Source organism: Microcaecilia unicolor, chromosome 9 (assembly GCF_901765095.1).
Source record: "Microcaecilia unicolor chromosome 9, aMicUni1.1, whole genome shotgun sequence".
Classification (NCBI taxonomy): domain Eukaryota; kingdom Metazoa; phylum Chordata; class Amphibia; order Gymnophiona; family Siphonopidae; genus Microcaecilia; species Microcaecilia unicolor.
This window is the reverse complement of record NC_044039.1, coordinates 184,052,263-184,074,332: the sequence shown is the minus strand read 5'-3', so window position 1 is coordinate 184,074,332 and position 22,070 is coordinate 184,052,263. Positions and strand designations below refer to the sequence as shown.

Here is a 22,070-nt window from a genome sequence, read left to right as displayed (position 1 = left end):
TCTTTTATCTACATGCAGCGCTATCAGACCTTCTAAGCTTGGATAAACATCTACTATAATAAAACTCACCCTCAACGTTCTGAGGACACTGACGTCAGTGAAGCCAAGCCACTGACAACAGTTCCTTCAGGTTCGAAGGTTCGTGGTGGTGAAGCCACCAGGCCCCGCACTCGCGTGAAATGTCATGACAACAAGGGCGGAGCAAACGAGGGTGAGTTTTATTACTGTACCTGTGCTCCGCCCTCACGTCAAAACGCGATGACGTTGAGGGCGGCACAGGAAAATCGACACCCACACAGAGCAACGCTAACAACATCGGCGGCAAACGAACCACCTACAACCGCGACGAGCCACGGGGCGGCCCAGGAAAATCACCACTGATCTCCGTATGTGAGTCACCCCCCCCCCCCCAAAAAAAAGCTAGCGCCCGTTTCATTGCTCAGAGAAACGGGCCTTCTTTCCTAGTGTGTTATAAACTAGCCAAAAGCATATCTAAGAAAAAACTACAGTGCTTTCTTGTCCAGAAGCTGTATATGTAGAAAAATGATTAACCCAATACTTTCCCTACAGGCACCTTCTGCAGCCTCACAGGGAGACAACTTCTATAAAGTTGCACACCCCAATTTACACTTAGTGTGCAAATTTGCTCGTGCAAGTCATAGAATAAGGTCGGTTGGATATGTAAATTAATTTAATAATGAAGAGCTAATTGGTGCTAAACCAGGGCTGTGAAGTCATGGAGTTGGAATCGGAAGCAATTCTGGGTGGAGTCCGAGTCAGTGAAAATGTACCAACTCCAAGTCCAGCTTGAAAATGAAAACTTACAACATTTTAATATATGGTAAATTTATCATTTAATACTTTTTTTTTTGTTCGGGTTCTTTGTTCAACCTTCAAATACATTCTGTAGTCTTTTAAGTCCTAATTTTCTACGTAAAGAAATGTCCTATATTTTTGTAAATTAATAAAATTTCTCTTAGATTTACTATAAGTAGTTGGAGTCTGAGTCAAAGGTGAGGTTTACCGACTCCACAGCCCAGGTGCTAACAAGCAATAGTAACCATAAATTCCTTAATTGGCACCAGTTAGCAGCTACGTGCACAGCTGCTCAAAGCAATCATATGGAACTTCTAAGGGGTGTGGGGCATGGGAGGGGCATGGGTGATAGAATACTATCATTTATGCACACAACTGACATCAGTTAGGTGCCCACACTTACGCCAGCCATTGAGGTAACGTTAACCCCAGATTCTATATAGCGCGCCTAGCGTTCCACTCTGAAATCCAAGCATATTCTATAACAATATGAAGCCAATCAGTGTTGTTAACAGCACTTAACAAGCAAGAATGAGCACTAACTGGCAATAATTAGAATGTATTTATTTATTTATTTATTTATTGCATTGTACCCCATATTTTCCCACCTATTTGCAGGCTCAATGTGGCTTACATAGTACCGTCAAAGGTGTTTGCCCAGTCGGTTGATAACAAGTACAATGCACTGCACCCAAATTTCAATGTGCACAGGCAAAAATGGTCATGGTTATGGGAATAGAAATGGGCATTTCATAAGCATTTCACTGTGTGCATTGTTATAGAATATGGCCCTCTGCACAAAAAAAAAAAAAAACAACAAGTGCTGGGATTTACTCCACATTTTCATTGGTGTAAATGGATGTGCATAGTTTTAGGATATTGACTAAGTGTATTCTATATATATATATGTGGAGGAGTGGCCTAGTGGTTAGGGTGGTGGACTTTGGTCCTGGGGAACTGAGTTTGATTCCCACTTCAGGCACAGGCAGCTCCTTGTGACTCTGGGCAAGTCACTTAACCCTCCATTGCCCCATGTAAGCCACATTGAGCCTGCCATGAGTGGGAAAGTGTGGGGTACAAATGTAACAAAAATAAATATTTATTTAGATTTCACTCACACCTTTTTCAGTAGTAGCTCAAGGTGAGTTACATTCAGGTACTCTGGATATTTCTCTGTCCCAGGAGGACTCACAATCTAAGTTTGTACCTGAGGCAATATAGGGTTAAGTGATTTGCCCAAGATCACAAGGAGCAGCAGTGGGATTTGAACTGGCCACGTCTGGGTTGCAAGACCACTGCACTAACCACTAGGTCAATCCTCCACTCTGTCCTAAATCTAGGCACCGCTTATAGAATACACTTAGGCGGAAATGTTTTCCACTCGGATTTTTTAAGCACCATATATAGAATCTGGCCCTAAGTGCTCACCCCTAAAGGTGCACACGTAAATGGACCCTTAAGCTAGTATTCTGTAAGGGCAATTTCACATATAACTTTAGGTTTTCTTTCTTCAATTTACCCCCCAGGACATACTCCCCAAAACTTTACCCCCCCCCCCCCAATCCGGACACATTTCTTGCATAACCCTTCCCTCTTGATCGTCCAGAGTGTCAGTTTAATGCCAAGAACACTGTACTCTCAAATGTCATGACTACACCCTCCACCATGACTTACTCAGATGGTTTTTAAGGCAATTTAAACTAGGCAGTGTTAAAATTTAGCATCATGATAATTAATCCCTGCTAGTTGCTGCAAATTGGGAGAAAACATTTCTTGTTCCATAGATATCTTGGGCCCGGTATTCAAAACAACTTAAACAGCCAGGAGAGACTCCTAGCTGTTTAAATCACTTGTCCGGGTCTATTTGGGGATATTTAGCTGTACTTAACCAGACAGTATCACTGAATATCCCTTCTAACTGGCAAGGTTAGGGATGGCCCAGGGATGCAGTTAGGGTGAAATGGTGATCTAGCCAGTTATTGTCGATTTTCAGTCTATAAACCAGCTAGGTAACTGCTTAAAGGGGTCCTTTTACAAAGGCACGCTAAAAATGGCTTGTGGTAGTGTAGGCAAGGGTTTTGGGCGCACGCAGAATCATTTTTCAGCGCACCTGTAAAAAGCCCTTTTTTCCCCAAAAATGGATGTGTGGCAAAATCAAAATCACCGCACATCCATTTTGGGTCTGAGACCTTACCGCCAGCCATAGACCTAGCGGTAAAGAATTTGGCGGTAATGACCTATGCACATCAGATGCCACTTGGTGCGCATCCGCAAATAAAAATTATTTTTCAGACGCGCATAGTGGGCGCATGCCAAAATTGAAATTTCCGCAAGGGCCACACGGTAACCGGGTGGTAACTCCAATTTGGTCCGCGTTGGGCACACGTAGGCACCTACGCGGCTTAGTAAAAGGGGCCCAAAGTTAGGACAGGAAACAGGCTGTCTTAACTTTATATGGTGAGGTTAACTGGGCACTAGTCTGAATATTGGCCAATGACCGGTGGTCTTCTGGTTCCCGGCATATGTGTTTCTGCAGGTCCCCCCCCCCCTTTCCAATCCTCCCTCTCCTTTGAAGAAAATATCAGGAGACCTGAGCCCTGCTATCCCTGCAGGCCCCCTGGGCCTACCTTTCCTGGTTCCTGGTGGTCTAGGGGGAAATACCTTAGATTGCGAGACCTTTTGGGACAGAAAAGTACCTTCAAATATGGTATGTGTAAACCTCTTTGACTGTATTTATAGAAAGGTGGTATATCAAGTGTAGAATAAATATAAACAGGCAGGAGCGATGCCCACTCACTCCTACCCGGTGCTATCTCATCTTGAAAATGGCTGCCACGACCTCTAGTGGCAGCCGTGTGGTACTTCAAGTAAAACGGTACCTGACCGCTGCAGGCTGAATGATTGGTCAGTTTGTTTTTATTCCAATGTTTCTGAGTATAATTGTGATTCATTCCCTTGCACAGTACACAGGGCTGCTGAGAGACTGGGCCGGGCCAGAGGCAAGGCCGCCCCCAGGGCCCCCCGCCCTCCCCCTGAGGTTGTCGCCGCCCCCTCCGTCCACCACCAGGCCGGGCCCCCTGAATTCAAATCATAGCGCCTCACCTCGACCTCGCTCCATGTGAAAAAAGTGCAGCAGCGGCAGTCTGCAGATCGCCTCCCTTCGGGCCTTCCCTCCCTGACTCCCGCCCTCGTCTGACGTAACTTGCGCGAGGGCGGGACACAGGGAGGGAAGGCCCGAAGGGAGGCAATCTGCAGGCTGCCACTTCTGCGCTTTTTTCACACGGAGCGAGGTCGAGGTGAGGTGCTATGATTTGCATTCAGGGGGACCCGGCCCGGTGGACGGAGGGGGGTGGGTGGAGGGGACTGTGACGCCGGGCCCCCCTTGGAGGCCCGGGCCCAGGAAATTTTGTCCCCCCTGCCCCCCCCCCTCAGCGGCCCTGACAGTACAGCTACCAAAGTGCTTCGGGGATACTGCTTAAAGTACAGCTCAGTAGAGGTCTATGAAAAAATATCATTTTTTCATTTGGGTAGTCCGTCCGTGTTACCGCTTCCTGCTGCTTTGTAATGGTAATACAGCCACTGCCTGAAAGATGAAGAGTTTAGGTTTTACATCACTGTTGCTTTCCATTTCTCCATGATCCTCGCTGAAAGGAAAATTGCCTTTTCAGTTTCGTGGGACAGTAAATAGCTTCACCAATTCTGTAATCTAGTCAAAGAAGAATATAAGTCTTACATATTAAATCTTCCTTTTAATAATGCCTTCTTTCTCTCAGCCATATCTTTCTTTACTTTGAAACAATTCCTCCCTTCTCTTCATGCACAGCACCCTACCTCTGGCACACAAAACGTGCAAAGCCACTGAGCTCCAGTGGGTGTTCTAGGAATGAATGCGCAAGGCCACAGTCAGAGTGACACAAAGTATCAGCTGTTCCAGGGTTCTTGTCAAAGACTTTATACATGGAAAGCAAGGGCAAAACCAGCCTGTGTTTTAAAACGATCTGCTGAAACAGATATGCATCTCTCAAATTCCACAAAAAGAATTAGCTTATTTATGAATGCAAAGTCAGACCAAAAACTACCACCTATAAACTTTCAGTGAGAGTTATTATAATGAGACACCTTGCTAGTGCATGCCAATGCTGTTAACACACGTTGGGGGCCCTTTTACTAAGCTGCATAGGCACCTACACGCACCCCAATTTGGAGTTACCACCCGGCTACCGCGTGGCCCTTGTGGTAATTTCATTTTTGACACACGTCCACTACGCACGTCCGAAAAATAATTTTTATTTTCTGACACGCGTCATGCTACACGCGTAGGTTAACACATGAGACCTTACCGATAAGTCAATGGTTGGCAGTGAGGTCTCAGACCCAAAGTGGACGCGCAACAATTTTTAATTTTGTCGCACATCCATTTCGGCAAAAATTTTAAAAAGACATTTTTTTGCAGGCGCGCTGAAAAATGGATCTGAGTGCACCCAAAACCTGCGCCTTCACTACCACAGGCCATTTTTCAGTGCAACTTAGTAAAAGGACTCCATTATTTGTATCTAAGTTCCTTTTCAAAAAATAGGACCCATGGAGGGGCATAATTGAACACGAACGCCCATCTCCATGGGCGTCTATGTCCGAGAACGGGTACGTGAAGGGGCGGGACAGACCGTATTTTCGAAAAAAATGCCGCCCATCTTTTTTTTTTCGATAATACGGTTTGTGCCCGGCAAATGCATCGGAGTTGTACGGATTTGAGCTGGGCGGTTTCGTTTTTCAGAGATAATGGAAACCGAAGGCGCCCAGCTCAAAAATGAACAAATCCAAGGCATTTGGTCGAGGGAGGGGCCAGGATTCGTAGTGTACTGGTCCCCCTTACATGCCAGGACACCATCCGGGCACCCTAGGGGGCACTTGTAACAATTTTAAAAAAAGTTAAATACCTCCCAAGTCCATAGCTCCCTTCCTTTGGGTGCTGAGCCCCTCAAATCCCCCCCAAAACCCACTGCCCACAACTCTACACCATTACCATAGCCCTTATGGCTAAAGGGGGGCACCTACATGTGGGTACAGTGGGTTTTGGGTGGGTTTTGGAGGGCTTCCATTTACCACCACAAGTGTAACAGGTAGGGGGGGGGGGTGGGCCTGGGCCCACCTGCCTGAAGTGCACTGCACCCACTAAAACTGCTCCAGGGACCTACATACTGCTGTGATGGAGCTGAGTATGACATTTGGGGCTGGCTTAGAGGCTGGAAAAAAAAGTTGTTAAAGTTGTTTTTTTTTTTGGGTGCGAGGGGGTTAGTGACCACTGGGGGAGTCAGGGGTGGTCATCCCCGATTCCCTCCAGTGGTCATCTGGTCATTTAGGGCACTTTTTGGGGACTTGTTCGTGAAAAAAAAGGGTCTATTAATGCCATTAACACAAATTAGTGTTTCCAAGTGCACATTAGTAACTCTTGCTGTTTGTGTTCAATGAGAAATGCATACCCATAGGCCTAGAACACCCTAGAGCAGAGTTTCTCAACCCAGTCCTCAGGGAACCCCAAGAGATGTATTGGCATGCATTGCCTCCATTGTATGCATGCATATTCATTGTGGATATCTTGAAAAGCAGACTGGCTTGGGGTTCTCCGAGGACTGGGTTGATAAACTGTGCTTTAGCTCAAGTACACTAGGCGCTATAGGCGATACACTGGTTCTTCCCCCCCCCCCCCTCCAGCTGCACTATATACATATGGCTTTCTGCTGCCACCTGACCACCTGTGATTCAGTAGCATAGCCACAGGTGGGCCTGGGTGGGTCAGGGCCCACCCACTTTGGACTCAGGCCCACCCAAAATTGTGACACTTTTGCTGTGGCTGGTGGGGATCCCCAAACCTTGCCAGCTGAAGATTTTCTCCTTGGGCACCAGCGCTCTTCCAAATGTCAGCCAGCGGCATTTGCCTGGAGACCAGCCCTTCTGCACATGCTCAGTTTTCACACATGCATAAGCACTGAGCATGCATGACAAGCCGGTAGCAGCATCAGTTTGAGGCAAGTCCTGCCGGCTGCCGTTTGGAAGAGTGCTGGCTGCTCGAGAAGGAGGAGGAAATCTTCAGGAAGCAGGGTTTGGGGATCCCCGCCTGTTCAAGTATTTAATATTTGGGGTCTGTGGGCAGGGAAGGGTGGAGAGAGGAGCAAACCAGAGGGGGATTGGGGGGGGGATGTGAATTCCATGCCCACCCATCTTGGGCTCAGGCCCACCCAAATTTGGCCATCTGGCTACGCCCCTGCTGTGATTGTACTTTTATTTTCTCTAGCTAAGGCAGGAACTACAAATCCAGTGATCGGTGGTTCAAATTAAATTCCTAAGGAGTATCCCTAACCACACCCTCTCCAAAGGACATCACACAATGTGATACCCACAAGCGAGCCTTCTCCGGAGTAGGCCCCCACACTCTGGAATGCAGTGCCTGAAAGGCTCCGCTTAACACAAAACTGTCTTTACTTCAGGGAGCAGGTGAAAAGCTTGGTTCTTCAACCAGGCCTTTAATGAAAAAATTAAATGACACTGGCTGCACATACTATAGCAAGACATATCCAGTTTATCCAGTCCCACCCTAGCTAAGATCATTTTCAAGCACCTTTCTGACCTCGTTTGCAACCTTTTTTTAAAACTGTTTTTGTATTATTTTTGTATTCCTATTATTCTGTATGTTTCATCTTAGCTTATACCCTATGCTGTCTATTAAAATGTTTTATTATGTATTGTGTTGACATTGTAATGTAGCATTCTATGCCATACTTTGTATCATTGTTTGAATATTTTTACTGCTGTAATTGTCTATTGCTCATGTTTGACGTATTCTTGCTGTACACCCAGGGGTGTGCTGGTAAATTTTTAACAACGGGCTCTCTCTCCGGGCATAGTTGGCCCTGAAATTTGGGCGGGGGGGAGGGGGGAATACATGCCTCTCTCTCCCCTCCCTTGTGCGGGCACGCTAGGCATACCTTTGCCGAGCCCCACCAGCCAATAAATGGACTGCCACCATTCTCTGCTGCTTGTTTCTGGCTCTGAGCAGCATGATGGAACCTTCTTGCGCTTGCATGAAAAGTCTCAGCCTGATGCTCAGAGTCAGAAACAAGGAGCAGGGAGCAGCAGCATCACTGCCAGCAAAGTAAAAGTTAATTCAGGAGGGGGCCCAAGCCCACATTTTGGGAGTCAGTTGTTAAAGTAGCTATGGGGAGGCCTACTTTAACAACCGGCTCCCAAAATTCTTAAAAACTTAACAAACGGCTCTCGCGAGCCCATGAGAGCCCACTCCAGCACACCACTGTGTGCACCCCTTGAGTGAATTCCTTCAAAAAGGCGGTACATAAATTCTAATAAATAAATAAAGGGTCTCAAAGTGACAATGTCAGAAAGGGTCCAAGACCTGCAAAGTCTCCCTCATTCGGTGGTAGATTCCCGCTTTCACCAGTCATCATCCACACTCCTGCTGGGAAGCCAAAAACTCCCGTGCAGCAGCCTCCCTTTCCATTGGTAACAGAAGATATGTTAATAAGACATAATCTTCTACTGCTGTAAAATCTCACAGCTCTTGTTGAAAGAATGGTCCTGCAGCAACGAGAGATGATGTTTTATTAAGGCGTCTCCTGCTGCCCAAGGAGGAAGCGGGCTGTTAGTGTCATGGCCATGGAATTGAAGACCGTCAGTGGACAGAGTCAGGGAGTGGGTGTGGCTGAACCGTAGGCAGGGTTGGGGCTGTGTTTTAAAATCCCCTTTTCAAAAATTAGGCCCCCTTGGCAGCTCTGGACCCCAGAGTGGAAGCAGGGGGGATCCATTTCAAAAGATCCAAAAACAGCTGCAATGACCCCCTTCTTCCTTGTGCAGAATCTTCTAGGGATGTGTGTTAATTTGAAATGACATAGAAAATGTTAACGACATGCCTTTTCATCTCTTTGGCAAACAAAACCAAGCAGAACCCCCCCCCCCCCCCCCCCCCCCCCCCCCACAAAATGCAATGTTATTTTGTGTGCCATCAATAGAGTGTAGAATTGGGAAAAGAGTGTGTACAGATCCACTTAGTTAATTACTTTTTCTTCTGAGGAAAATAAGATGGCGGTATTGAGAGCATATTTTCCAAAAAAAGAATTTGCCTTTTTGTGGCCAGCCTGTGATGTTGCTTCCTGATGTCTCAAACTCCACTCAAATGCGCAGAAAACCTTTTCTTCAATTAAAAGTAAGGTATTGGCAATTGGTGCCACTTTCTTTTTAAAGTTTCCTTGAAAGTGTGGATTATGAGGATAAACATTATATGGTTTTTGATCCTATTCAACTAGAACCTTTTTTATTGAATCGCTTAAGAATAAAGTAGATAAGGTGTAATAAGTTTTCCTATGGGATTTCTTTAGGCAGTTGGGATAAATATTATTATAGTATCAGTTCTAAGTAATTATATTGCCTGTTGTAACCATTTGTTTTTGGTTCCTTGATTGGTTTGTACCTTTGACCAATTAAGCTTATTCCCTTGATGTGGTGTATAATAATATTTTGTTTCTTATGGGACAGATTATAACGTGATGGATAATTCTGTATCATTCCTTATTTTCTTTGTAAATAAATTTTAAATCAAAACTCACCATGAATAATGCATACTATTTGCAATGAACACACACTATTTTGGAAGAGTGCATGCTCTTTCCGAAAGTGTACGCACATTTAATGATATTGCTCCCGTGATAACAAATAAGAAACTGACCTGCAATATAGGACAGGGAATTTATTAAAAAGTTGGAACTTCTCATCTTTCACTTTGGTGACTGCTCCTGAAGAAGACATTTCGAAACGGAGCCTCTGTCGAGCAGCTACCGTTATGCTGCTTGGACTTCAGATAAATGCCAGCCTTTTTTACTTGATTGAACTTTCTATTCTTAAAATTTATATGCCTCAAAACTGCAAGTGTTCTACTTTTACATAAGTACATAAGTAATGCCATACTGGGAAAAGACCAAGGGTCCATCGAGCCCAGCATCCTGTCCACGACAGCGGCCAATCCAGGCCAAGGGCACCTGGCAAGCTTCCCAAACGTACAAACATTCTATACATGTTATTCCTGGAATTTTGGAGTTTTCCAAGTCCGTTTAGTAGCGGTTTATGGACTTGTCCTTTAGGAAACCGTCCAACCCCTTTTTAAACTCTGCTAAGCTAACCGCCTTCGCCACTTTCTCCGGCAACGAATTCCAGAGTTTAATTACACGTTGGGTGAAGAAAAATTTTCTCCGATTTGTTTTAAATTTACTACACTGTAGTTTCATCGCATGCCCCCTAGTCCTAGTATTTTTGGAAAGCGTGAACAGACGCTTCACATCCACCTGTTCCACTCCACTCATTATTTTATATATCTCTATCATGTCTCCCCTCAGCCGTCTCTTCTCCAAGCTGAAAAGCCCTAGCCTCCTTAGTCTTTCTTCATAGGGAAGTCGTCCCATCCCCGCTATCATTTTAGTCGCCTTTCGCTGCACCTTTTCCAATTCTACTATATCTTTCTTGAGATGCGGCGACCAGAATTGAACACAATACTCAAGGTGCGGATGGTGATATATTTATTATTTTGATATTTAGTATCACACACATATTTAAATGGTAATTGGAAGGTCCTATTGATGCAAACAAGAGCCATTCTTGAATTAGCCCTACTAAACAGTGGACTCTGCTATATTCAGTGGCTCCAGTGGCTGATGACATTCCTTCCTGTACAAAAAAACTTGCTGAGCTTCTTAATAAAGTCCCTGTCCTATATTGCAGGGTGGTTTCTTTTTTGTTACTGTTTCAGTGTATTTAAACCCCCCCCCCCCCCCCCATTTTTGTTGTTTTGTATTCTTACACTGCTCCAGTGATGACATAATGAAGAAGAAAAAAAAAGAATAAAATGAACACACCTGGAAATGACAAAGGAAATAACGCAAAAAGGAAAATATTCTGGCTACACACACCTAGAATCTACTATGCTGACATGGACACAATGAGGCACAGCTGGAACAGGCTGACCTGGGTCAGGTGGCTTTTTACTCATGATTGGCTATAGCATCAACAACCTCCTGGGTGCTACAAGACAGAAAAAAAACAAGTTCACAGAGAATCCAGATGATTTGTGTGGTTAACATTAATGTGGACACCCTAGTGGTGTGAAATGGTATTACAACTTTTGAGTAGATTTTTTTGTCACGGACTTTGGGTTTCTCTTTAAATCAACAGCACATAGGGAACTCAAAAGAAAAGACAATACTGCAGATTTTTAACATTTTATTGCACATAAACTTTTTAGAACACTTAAAAATATAAATATAATTTAAAATATCACTTTAAAATCTAGGGGCTCTGCTTACTAAGCTGCACTGTAGGCGCGCACACTTTTTTAGTGTGTGCTAAAAATTAGTGCATGCTAACGCTAGAGACACCCTAACGCTAGAGACACCCATAGGAATATATTGGGTGTCTCTAGCATTAGCATGCACTAAAAAAGTGTGCACGCGTATAGCACAGCTTAGTAAACAGGGCCCTAGGTTAAAAACTTGCAGCTGCATTAAAACCAGAAAAAGTGCAAGAGTGTTTGAAATGCACAACTAGGTGTAAAGTGCACAAATTAGGACAAGTTGTCTAGTGGTTAGGGTGGTGGACTTTGGTCCTGGGGAACTGAGGAACTGAGTTCAATTCCCACTTCAGGCACAGGCAGCTCCTTGTGACTCTGGGCAAGTCACTTAACCCTCCATTGCCCCATGTAAGCCGCATTGAGCCTGCCATGAGTGGGAAAGCGCGGGGTACAAATGTAACAAAAAAAAACAACAACAATGTTAACTCAAATAGTTTTCCTTTCCAACAGCTCTCATCAGTAGTTATTTCAAGTGTGTACATCAAAATTTCCTATTAAACTCTCACAACTTCAATATTGGGCAAACATGGCCAAGAACATTTTATCAGATAAGTATTCCCTTTTTGAATTACATAAGTACATAAGTATTGCCACACTGGGAAAGCCCTAAGGTCCATCAAGCCCAGCATCCTGTTTCCAACAGTGGCCAATCCAGGTCACAAATACCTGGCAAGATCCCCCAAAAAGTACAAAACATTTTATACTGGTTATCCCAGAAATAGTGGATTTTCCCCAAGTCCATTTAATAATGGTCTATGGACTTTTCCTTTAGGAAGCCGTCCAAACCCTTTAGTTTTCATCTTTTACTGTTTTATTACCCAAATTCTCTCTTAAAGGACTGATCCTTTGTGGTTCTATTACATCTTTCAGATTTATTCTGGCCAAGATGTATCAGAACTACAGACCCTTCCCCAGGTAAATGTTGAACTCCTCCCCAGCGCTAGCCTAGTCCCCAAATGGTGTTTTGCTCTCCTTTAGTGTGTAGGTGTCATCGTCACGTATGTGAAGTTCTCTCTTGGCTAGGCTTTGGCCTTACTTGTGTGGAGGCCCCATGATGCTGTTACCAGTGGCATGCTGTTCTTTGAAGACTTGTCACCTGTCGTTACATCAAATTCAGGAGGAAGCAAAACATTATCTCCTTTTATCCACAAAAACAAATTCTCTGAGTATGAGTTACTGTGGGTTTCTAACTAGTGTTAAAATAACATTTAATTATTTTTTCCTATAGAGTTTCCTACTTCTTAACTTTGCACCCTATGCTATAGGAGCCTGGCTGTTTCTGGATCTCGGCCCACACTTCCAGCGCAGCATCTCAACAGACTTGCTCCCAGGCAAACAGTTATCTCTCAACATCGTCTCATTCAAACCATCTCCTAGCAGTTCAGTCAGATTATTCCTTCAGAACAGATCACCTATCACATGGCAGATTACTTTGGTTTGAAATGAATTCTTTCCTTGCCTGTCACACCAAACTTGAACCCAACTTTCCAGCTTCCATTCAACAATGGCCAAGCTCCTTTGATCACAGGCTCATGACCCAGTCTCACACTGGCAGGCCACTGGCAGTTTTAGGCAATGTTCTCTCCTAGCCACAACAAGCTTGGGCTAAGCTAAGGTCAAGTCTCAATACATTTACATTTAAGTCAGCTGCCCTCAATAGATTTTAATCAACTGTAAACCAGCTAACAGTTCCTTTAAGAGAAACTTGTTTTTCTTTAAAAAACAAAAAACAAAAAAAACCTCAGGCTGTTCAGTCAGCAACAGACACAAACTTTCAAATCATTTTTTTTTCTTTTTACTTCTGCCCTTTTGTCACTCTCCAGAACTCACAAATTGCAGTGCTTCCACTCACACTGAACTCCAGGGCTCTTCTGGCAACAGTGTTGCCAGGTGGGAAATTTTTTTCCCACCCAATCCAGCACAAAAACCGCCCAAAACCCGCCCAAACTCAAACCCCGCCCCTGACACCCCCACCCCCGCGTCATCACCCCCTCCCCCGCCGTCATCAACCCCGCCCCCGCTGTCACCGGCCCCGCCCCCGCCGTCACCGGCCCCGCCTCCCACGTCATCGGCCCCGCCTCCTACGTCACTAACCCCGCCCAAAAACGTCACTAACCCCGCCCCCCGCGGCCGAAAAAGCCGCACAAAAAACCGCCCTGAAGCCCAAAAAACAGCCCAAAAAACCGCAACCCGCCGCGGGCAAAAATTTCCCGCGGCGGGTCGCGGAAAACCGCCCAATTGGGCGGTAAAACCGCCCACCTGGCAACACTGTCTGGCAACAACTTCAACTGCCATTACCCAGGCAACAGGACCTTGGCTGGGCCACCTGATCCTATGGAGTCAATCAGGTGCAAGTGCATGGAATGTTTACTATTTTTTCAGTCATGGAATCCTAACAACATTTCCATCTTTAAACCCATTTTTTTTCTATTGATTTCAATAGGAAAAATCAATTCCTTTGTAAAACACAGTCAACATTACAGAAAATTTCACTAAAAATCACACAGCCACCCATGTCATTTGAGTACTATCCAGCCCATGTTTTAAAATTCAAAAACCACTTTCTATTACCATATTACACAATTCCACTAAAAGTTAACCCCAAAATTCAATTAAATTTTTCCAAACTTTCAAGAAGGGTTAAATTAATTTTATGCTTGAGGGCACAACCATTAGATTTCAAAATCCACACTAGAAGCAGCATTATGTGCTCTGCACCTAATATAGCAAAAAAAAAAACAAAAAAAAAAACAATTTTAAACACCTGAGCCCACCTAAAGATGATTTCCAGACCCCCCCCCCCCCCCCGACCATAAAAAGAAACTTTTTAAAATTATTCTAGAGAGCTCAAAAAATAACTCAGCAAAAACAACTCAAATAAAATTAAATTAAACCAAGATCGAGAAACCTCTTATCTTGTTCCCCAGGGGTCTTCCTGATCACTCCCACCGTCGGACGACCTCCGGGCAGACCAGCTAGGAAGCCTCAAAAACTGAGGCCCCAGCTTCAATTGAGGTCTACTGGAGCTCCTGCATGTGCAATGACTGCACATGCACAGGGGTTCCGGCAGGGTAGGCCCGAAGCTGGCCATTTTCCTGCCACCCTGCCAGTGCTTCCATTCACTCATGGCAGCTCGCTTGGTCACGCCTGCCATGTTTTTGCCCCCAGCAGTCCAATGCTATTACTACTACGTATCATAGCACTACTAGACATATGCAGCGCTGTACATTTGAACATGAAGAGAAAGCCCCTGCTCGACAGAGCTTACAATATAATTAGGTCAGACAATAGGACAAATAAGGGATAAGGGAATTACTAAAGTGGGAATGCTAAAACATGGGTACTGAACAAACGAGTAAGGGTTAGGAGTTAAAAGCAGCATCAAAAAGGTGGGCTTTTAGCCTAGATTTGAAGACAGCCAGAAATGCAGCTTGATGTACTGGCTCGCTAAAAGGGAAGCACCACTGGGATACCGCAGCAGCCCAGCGGTAGTTCCCTCCCCCAGCGCATGCTATTTCTAGCAATAAAAAAATATTTCTATTTTTGTAGCGCGGGTGTATACCCGGCAGTAATGAGGAAGTGCCACATGATGCCTGGTTACTGCCAGGTTAGCGTGGGAGCCCTTACTGCCACCTTAATGGGTGGCGGTAAGTGTTCCCCCCCCCCCAAAAAAAAAGGCCATGCGGCAAGTGCTTCACTTGCTGCACAACCATTTCTTGAAAAAAAACAAAGAACTGCCTTTTATCCACTGCAGTAAAAGTGGGCCTCGGTGCTCGTCAAAAACATGCGCCGATGCCAGACCCCTTTTGCTGCAGCTTTGCAAAAGGACCCCTGAGTTTAAGAGTATCTGGGAGGGAGAGTAGCATAATACAGTGAAACCTCGGTTTTCGTTGACTTCAGTTATCGTCGGTTTTGGTTTTCGTTGATTTTTTTCAGTGAAATATTTGTCTTGGATTTCGTTGGTTGCCTCGGTTTTCGCTGCTAATTTTGTGAAAACAAAGGACAACCCACGCGTTCTCCTGCTCATTGGATTTACATTGATTCATATAGGAAATAATTGCCTCGGTTTTCATCTGTTTTGGTTTTCGTTGATTGTTTTCGGACGGATTATCAACGAAAACCGAGGTATCACTGTATTTAGAAGAGAGAACAGTTTCCAAAATTCTTTTTCAACGGCAAGCCATAATGGAGTATACTTATTGTTAATATGTAACCAGTAACAGGCTTGTTTTATAATAAAGGCCTTATGACTCACTACTTCTCCATCTTTAAAAAGATATGGGCACCGTTTGACAAATAGATTGCAACACTATCTCACCTGATCTATCTTGGATATTACTGCATCAAGACATGTTTACTTGCCACTGCGTAATGCATTTGGTAGTGTTAACTCTTATCCAATTAAACATTGCTTTATTATGCTTTCTTGTCATTTTGAAAAAAAAAATCAATAAAAGGATTTGATGAGACTCCTGATTTTTCTTTGGGATTTTTGAGCGCCTTCAGTGTAATTTTTGGCATTTTTGAAGACCAAAGGAATTAGGTTAAAAGTTTATCTAATTTTTTATACATCTGTGCAGGAAAGGGAGTGGGTATCATGTTTAGGGCCCCGTTTACTAAGGTGCACTAGCATTTTTAGCGCACGCTAATGCTAAAGACACCCATAGGAATATATGGGCGTCTCTAGCATTAGCGTGCGCTAAAAACACTAGTGCGCCCAAAGCGTGGCTTAGTAAACATGGCCCTTAGTATGAAATTTATCTTAGGCATTTTAACGGTGTCTAAACAGCCCCACCAGGAAGATGGAGTGGACTCCATGAGTTCAGAAAACCTTTAACTGGAATGAGAATTTTTCTTTACTATTAACTTCTATTTTAGATTCTAATGAGACGAGTAATTCAATACCTAGATATCTTATGCTTTTTGATGAACATACTGGACCGAAAGAAGAAACAATATCTGGGGTTGCCTGAATATTAAGCGGTAAAACTTCTGGTTTTTGTCTATTGATTTGGTATTCCAAGGATCTGGAATAATTTTCTACTAATTGAAGATGTTTTTGGGCTGGTGAGAAACTGCATTACATCATCAGCATATGCCGAGGCTTTTAATTCTACTTGTCCTACTTTAGGGGCCCTGTTACTAAGCCGTGTAGACCACTACGCGTGCCCAACACGTGCCAATTCAGAGTTATCACTCAGCTACCACGTGGTCCGTGTGGCAATTTCATTTTTTACACACGTCAGAAAATATATTTTCTTTTCTGGCGCGCGGCGAAAATCGAGTGGTAACTTCAACTTGATGCGTGTAGGCGATTACCACACGGTTAACACCAAGAGACCTTATGGCTAAGTCAATGGCTGGTGGTAAGGTCTCAGACCCAAAATGGATGCGCACCGATTTTGATTTTGCTGCACGTCCATTTTCAGCAAAAAATTTGTAAAAAGACATTTTTTACAGGCGTGCTGAAAAATGGATCTGCATGTGCCCATAACCCACCTGTACACTACTGCAGGCCATTTTTCAGCACATCTTAGCAAAAAGACCCCTTAGTACCTTCAATAATGTTGGAATCACGAAGTGCAATAAGTAGTGGTTCAAGGGCTATATTGAAAAGTAATAGGGAAAGTAGGCAACCTTGACGAGTGCCTGTTTCTAATAAAAAAGTGTTAGAGAATATTATTAGCTATAATATATGCCATATTATAAAGGACTTTCACTTTATTAATAAACTGGGAAAAAAGGCCTGTTTCTGACAGAAATTAAACGGGCGCTAGCAAGGTTTTCCTCGGAGTGTGTGTGTTTTACAGAGTGTGTGTGAGAGTGTGTGATACAGAAAGAGTGAATGTGTGAGTGTGTGTGAGAGAGAGAGTGAGACCGTGTGCGAGAGTGTGTGTGTGTGAGAATGAGAGTGTGTGCCAGGGGCCCCCTCCCTCCCAGTTTCAGGGTCTGCCCCCCCTGCAAGGTCCAGTGTCCGCTCTCCCTCCCTCCCACCCACCCAGTTCCAGGGTTGTTCCCCCCCCCCCCCCAGTTTCAGGGTCCCCCCTCCCTCCCTCCATCCCAGTTTCTCGGTCCGCCTGGTCCCCCCTCTAAGTTCCAGGGTCGGCCCCCCTCCAAGTTCGAGGGTGCGTCCCCCCCTCCAAGTTCCAGTGTCCGCTGTCCCTCCCTCCCTCCCACCCACCCTGTTCCAGGGTCGTTTCCCCCCCCTCTCCCCCTCCCTCCCAGTTTCTGTGTCCGTCTGGCCCCCCTCAAGTTAGTTCCAGCGTCATTGCCCCCCTCTCTCCCTCCCTCCCTGTTCCAGGGTAGTTGCCCCCTCTGTTTCCCTCCCCTCCAGCCACCCACCTGCAACGTGGTGAAGCTGACTCCGTGGCTGAAGTGAACTGTTTTTTTTTTTTCTTCATGTTCGTCGCTCTGTAATCATCTCTGTCAGCCCCGCCCTCGTGCCTCTGATAGGTCTGCCGCCCTCGACGTCAAAACGTGATGACGTCGAGGGCGGCAGACCTATCAGAGGCGCGAGGGCGGGGCCAAGAGAGATGGTGACAGAGCTACGAACCTAACGATCCTAACGAACCCTTCACTTGAAGCCACGGAGTCAGCTTCAGAACTTTGAAGGTGCCTTTTATTATAGTAGAGAAAACACCTGGAGCACCAAACCGTTTTAGGATACAAAAGAGAAACCTACATTCGACCCTATTGAATGCCTTCTTGGCATCTATAGACAAGGCAACAATAGGGTCTGAAAAAGACGGCAATTATCTATAATTAATCTGTTTGGCATGAAACCTACTAGATTAGGGTGAATGACTATGAATAATTTTAATGAGTCTGTTAGATAAGATTTTTGCAAAAATTTTATAAACTACATTTAGTAGTAAACTTGGCCTATAGTTGGAAATTTGCGTTGCCTCTTTATTGGGTTTCGGGAGAACAGTTATAGTTCCTTCATTAAGGTGCTCATTTTCAAAGCACATAAACTTACAAAGTTACGTGGAGGGCATTTTCGATATGATATCTAAATCCGACTTAAGACATTTTGCGAAGAACATCCAAAAAAACATTAGTGAACGTGACCATTTTTGAAGCTGAAAAACATTTTATCTTTTTTCTTTGAAAATGACCATTTCCTAAATGTTTTCTAGACATTTTGTGCCTAGTGCATCTATCTTTTTTGACCATTAAAAAATAAAAAAACGTCCAAGTGAAAAACTCACAAAATGAAGCCATTGGGATGTAGAAGAAGCCAGCAGTCTTAATAGACTGGCCACACAAGCATCCCAACAGAGCAGTGATGCACCCTAGGAGCAGGGGCGTAGCCAGGCCTCAGCGGGAGGGGGGGGCCAGAGCCCGAGGTGGGGGGCACTGTTTAGCCGCCTCCCCCCACCCTCACTGCCGCTCATCCCCCCCCCCCCCGCCACTTTGGACCCCCCGCTGCTGTAACTGCAAACCCCCCCCCCCCGCCTGCCCACCACTTTGGACTGCCGCCGCAACTGCAAACCCACCCCCCCCCGCCGCCGTTGCTGCCGTCCGCCCCCCACCCCGCCGCCGCCTTACATCCTGCACGGGGCTACATGCACGGTGCAGGACGTAAGGCGTCAGAAACAGATGATCCCACAACAAAGGCGCCAGAGTCGACCGGCGCTGAAGAAAACTCTTCGGCTGGCGGGGATTGGGGACCCCTGCCAGCAAACAAGGTACCTGATGTGGCGGTGGGGCGTGAGGCGACGACAAGAGGGGTCAAATGTAGAGGGGGCCCATGCCCCCGTGGCCCCACGTAGCTATGCCCCTGCCTAGGAGGCATTGTAGTGGACTTCACATAAAAAGTCCTAAATACACATCTCACCCTTACCCCCTTATATTGTATAGTGAGCCCTCCAAAACCCACTAAAACTTACTGTACCCAACTATACACCACTATATAAGCCCTTATGGCTGCAGGTGTCACCTATATGTAGGCACAGTAGGTTTTTGGTGGGTTTGGGGGTTTTGGCCCCCCTTCTCCACAGTGCACTGCACCGACCACTAGGCTACCCCAGGGACCTGCTTGCTAGACCTGGCCATAACACCTGAAGCTGTCACTGAAGCTGGAATGTACTGTTTCATTCACATCTTTGGGAGTTGGAAGGGATCCGTGACTACTGGGGGAATAAGGGAGTATCATTCTTTTAATCCACCAGTGGTCATCTGGCACATTTTTGTGACTTAGTCGTTACTAAAACGTCCAACTTTTAGCTCTGGACATTTTTGTTTTGTTCTATTGTGGCAGAAAAATATCCCAAGTGTTAGGAACGCCCACATCCCACCCTTATCATGCTCCATATGATTGAATGCACTGCAGATGAACAGCATAGAAAAACATCTAAAAATGGGGTTTGAAAATAGCAATTTGGGCGTTTTTGTGAGAGCATCTATCTGCTAGTTTATGCCACATTTTGGATATTTTTCTCTTTCGAAAATGAGTCCCATAATTACCTATGTAACTTTGTAAGTCTATGTGCTTTGAAAATGAGCCTCTAGATCTATTTTTAATATTTTCATTTATTTCCAATTCTTTAAAAAAGGACATTAAAAAGAAGACAAGCTCTGTTTTAAAGAGTTTATACAGTTCACTAGAAAGACCATCTGGATCTGGGGCTTTTTTTTTGTTTTTAGTTGGTTAATAGTTGATTAGATATGGGGGCATGTAGATGTTTTAAGTCAGATTCGGACCATGTAAACCTGGTAAGGGTGTTAAGAAATCCTTCAAGATCTTCAGAATTATGAGGAGGTTCTGACGTATAATTTTGTATACAAAGTGTGAAATGCCTTAAGAATTTCAGAGGTGTTGGTTAATGGAGTTTTATTGGTGTCATGAGTCTGGATGGCGAGCCCTTAGGCCATCGCCGGGTTCCCAACCTGGAAGTCAGGAGGGCCCCGACAAGACAACAGATAAGTCAGTAGAGTAGAAGAGTCTAGCAGATGGCCCTGAAAAGAGCCATTGGGGGCAGGCCCGGTGGAACCAGGATCTGGAGTGGCTCTGAAAAGAGGTCTTGAGACTGGGCAGGATCCTAGAATGCAGGACTGGAAACCAGACCTCTGAGGCCGGGCTGGAGACAGGAACTCAGGACAAAGCTGGAGACAGAACACAGAGACTGAGCTGGAGACAGGAACTCAAGAGGCTGGACTGGAGGCAGGACGCTAGAGGCTGGGCTGAAGACAGGATGCCTCTGGAAGACCACTGAGCCAACCTTGACTCTCCGATGAGGCCTGTGACAATTGCTATCTGTGTTTTCATTTTTTTCCTTTTTAGGAAGCTGTTAATGTCCAAATAAAACAAAAATTAGCAAATACAGAAGAAAGAGGGGTTATATTGAAAATACATTTTTTAAATTGTGATTTCCTAATAGTGAATTGATATGCATCCAATCAAGATAATCCTGTATTTCATTTTTGAAGTTTTGATACAATAGGGTCAGTAGAATGGGACTATGCAATTTTTTTCATAACTTCGATGTTTTTCATGTTCTACAGCCTAAAAAGTGCAAGTGCCTGAAGGGTACAGCCCGACCAAATTCAGAATTTCTGGTTTCTACCGAAACTGAATCTGCAACTGAAAATGGCTGCTTGGTTTCAGGAGAAACTGGAACTGTAAAAGAAAATGTCCCCCCACACCCAACCAAAAAAGCCCACTCCCCCACTGTTGCCCCCCTGCAATTACTCCCCCATCCCCATCCCTTAGAAAGCCCTGGTGATCTAGTGGTGTCTTTGGGGCACAAATGAACCCCACTCATTCCTGCCCTGTAACGCCTGCTCCTATGGAAATGGAAGCCGAAACCTTCCTCTGTTGTTTCCCGTCATTGGCAAACAAAAACGAGCAAACAGAAGGCACATGTGGTTTTTTTTGTTTGCCATGGAATGTTGGCCACAATATGGCCAAGGCCCATATTTAGCCCGCCACACAGTAAGCTAGTTGCATGGCAGGCTGAATAGGGTCTTGCTAGGATGAGCCATCAGTTGCATGCATTCTCTGTACCTCATCTTGTAGAAGTTCGCAGTACATGGAACCACTCCCAAACCGTATCCTCTGCTGCTATGGCCCTCTTGCTCGTCTCGTCCCCAGAAATAGTGAATAGTGCTCCAGGACTTGGTGAAGAAGCTCTGGTATCAGTGTCTCCCAAGCAGCCTTATTACCTGTGACTAAACGGACAAACAAAAGAGGCAAAGGTCTAAAGAATCCACAAAACAGTAGAAAAGGTGAAAGGATCACAAGCTCTCCAATCAGCTCACATTGGCTCTAATGGATGCTTCATGAAATGTTTTACTCTTGGAAGCTGAATGGGAAGTTTCACCTTCTGCAGATTCACTGGGAATATTATTTTTACCTGAAAGCTATCCTTTCAGAGGACCAAACATCAAACTTTGGGGCCCTTCTATTAAGGTATGTTGGGTACTAACACGTGCCCTAATGCAGCAAAAATGGCCTAACGCAGGACGTCTAAAGCATTCCGTATTAGTTTTGCCATCTGCATGCACCAAGCACGTGGGATTTATTTTTGGGATGTTTTGGAGGGGGCATGTCAGGGGCAGAGAATGGATGTGGATACGTTAATCAGCAACCATTTGTACTACTTGCCACTTTGAGCCTGCAATCAGTGGGAAAATGTGGGATACAAATGTGATAAATAAACAAATAAATATTACTGCCGTGCTGATTAGTGTGTCCATAACACAGGAGCCTTTAGCATCTCCCTAAATAGGAGGTGGTAAGTGCTCCCATGTTAATATTTGGAAATGGCCACACTAATATTAGCACATGACCAGATAAAGTCCAAATTTACAGCCACACTTGATATGGGCTTAGGGAAATGGATTG

General features: G+C 44.9%; 1 long non-coding RNA gene across 1 annotated transcript in view; it reads right to left on the bottom strand.

Moving 5' to 3' along the window:
* Positions 1-20,083: 20,083 nt before the first annotated feature.
* The window catches only part of LOC115477931, a 5,835-nt gene continuing 3,848 nt past the window's right edge, over positions 20,084-22,070 (bottom strand). Inside the window, exons 2-3 of the long non-coding RNA XR_003943403.1 lie at positions 21,231-21,394; positions 20,084-20,511 (exon numbers count right to left, since the gene is read on the bottom strand). This is a non-coding gene — a long non-coding RNA (uncharacterized LOC115477931). The remainder of the gene's footprint in view (positions 20,512-21,230; positions 21,395-22,070) is intronic.